Genomic DNA, 2,114 nt, shown 5'->3' on the forward strand with positions numbered 1-2,114 from the left:
CTTATTCTACTGAGCCATCTCCCTGGTCCCAGAATATATCTATTGAGAGAAAGAAAGCTTCTGTCCAACAGAGGAACAGAAGGGGACCCGTGTGGGTTGCCAAGGAACTTGCCTTTTCTATGGATTTTTTAATTTTTTTTTTTTAATTTTAGGGAAGGGTAATGTTACGGGTCACTTAGAATAGGGACCAGATCAGCCAGATTGGAATTTGGAAAGCCGTTTATTACTGAGCTCAGGGCCCCCAGTCTGCTCTCATGCAGGACAGGACTAAAAGGCAGCTAGCCCAGGAAGCAGGGGGCTTTTAAAACATGAAACCACATTCTGTTTGGTAAACAAATTCATTGACACAAAACAATGCTTTCAGGGTTATTGTGACTACTACCCAAACTAAATTTCCTGGGTTTTTTAGTCTCTGGTTATCTTCTACCTGAGTACCTACAGGCAACCTTGCATAGCCCAAAGTTACAAGAAGTTAAATCCCATTTAGTTTCCTCATGAAGCCATCTCTGTAATCTAACTTTGTTTACAGGGATTGGTTAGGTAGGAATTTTATCTAGCAAACAGCAAGTAACAGCCAGTATTTACTAAACAACTTAGAACAGTGGTGAGTATACATTTACAACAGAAAGCACAAGATTTACATTTATAATCTAAAATGTGAGTTGGCCCATTACAGTATTCAGCGTGTTCAGGGTCTCACTACTAGATTGGATTCCTAATGATCTGCTTGTTTACAGCCTCCCAAGAGCTGGGATTACAGGCACATGCCACCATGCCCAGTCTCAGTGCGCCCCAGGTGTGGGCCCAGAACAGCAGGCCTGATTATCGAAGCCCCAGCCCCCAAGTTTGCTTTAATCCACTGAGCTATTTGGCCGGCCCTCTACAGATTTTTATAGAGCAAATCTATGAGACAAGGTGGGAAACATGAGGACTCACAAGGTGGGCATGGGGTGGGACAAAACTGGTCAACCAATAAGATTACAAGTATAATTGCTCAGGTAAAATTGCTTAAACCTTATTAAATGGGGAAGCAAGTGGTGAATAGAGAACAGGAACTTTTCCTGTAAGGGGTTGGGTTAGTGACTCTCCCTGGCTTTTTCAAGGAGATTGATACCTATTCAGAATATCAGTTTCTGATGTCCAACCCAAGGTAGGTACATGGGTTCATTTGTCTTGAGGTCTGGCCCAAGGCAAAGGTGCCCATCTCTCCATTTGCAAGGATTTTTTCCCCCCGGAACCGGGGATTGAACTCAGGCCCTTGCGCTTATTCTATTGAGCTATCTCCCTGGTCCCCTGCAAGGATTTTTTAAATATTTATTTATTTATTTATTGGCCCACTCAGTATGCGCCATTTGCAAAGTATTTTGTCTTCCATACTGGCTCCTTGGGGGCCTAGTGGTCTCTGACTGCCTATACTATTTCTTTCTAACTCAGCTGCCTACAACATTTGTATTTTATTATGGACAAAGTGCCAAGCAGGACGTTCTGCACGTTCTCTCACCAACACACCCAAGGATGAAATCACAGGATTGCTGGTGGGCAGGCTATATCTTCATTTAGCTGCTATTCAGTCTTGCTGCCTTTTCCTGCACACCCTGGACAAACACGTTTCTTGAATTATTTCCTCAGCACAAGCCCTCTCTGGATCTATGTTTCTTTCTTTTTTTTCTTTTTTTTTTTTTTTTGTCTTTTGGAGACAGGGTCTCTCTATGCAGTTCAGACTGGTCTTGAACTCACTTTTTAGCTCAGGCTAGTCTCAAACTCACAATCCTTTCGAGTGCTGGGATTACAGGCATGTGCCATGCCCCAGTACATCTGTATTTCCTAAAACAGGGTGTGAAGCAGGCCAGAGTACAGGCAAAATGGACACGTACATGCACCTCTTAGAGAAAAAAGCGGACCCCACTTATTGGGTCTAGCAGTTGCCCTCTACTTTGGTGCCATCTGCAAAGGGTTCTGGGAAATGTGGTCTTTTGTTGGAGGGAGGTGTGAGTGAAAAGGTTGTTTTACACTAATGTTGATTGGAAAGCTTGCTAGCTATTTCTGTTACACTAACGGGTTTTAAAGGAAGGAAAGAGTAGGTATTCAGAGCAGAGGATCTAAAGTGCAGAATC

The sequence above is a fragment of the Octodon degus genome, unplaced genomic scaffold, assembly GCF_000260255.1.
Source record: "Octodon degus isolate 3935 unplaced genomic scaffold, OctDeg1.0 scaffold00122, whole genome shotgun sequence".
Taxonomy (NCBI): Eukaryota; Metazoa; Chordata; class Mammalia; order Rodentia; family Octodontidae; genus Octodon; species Octodon degus.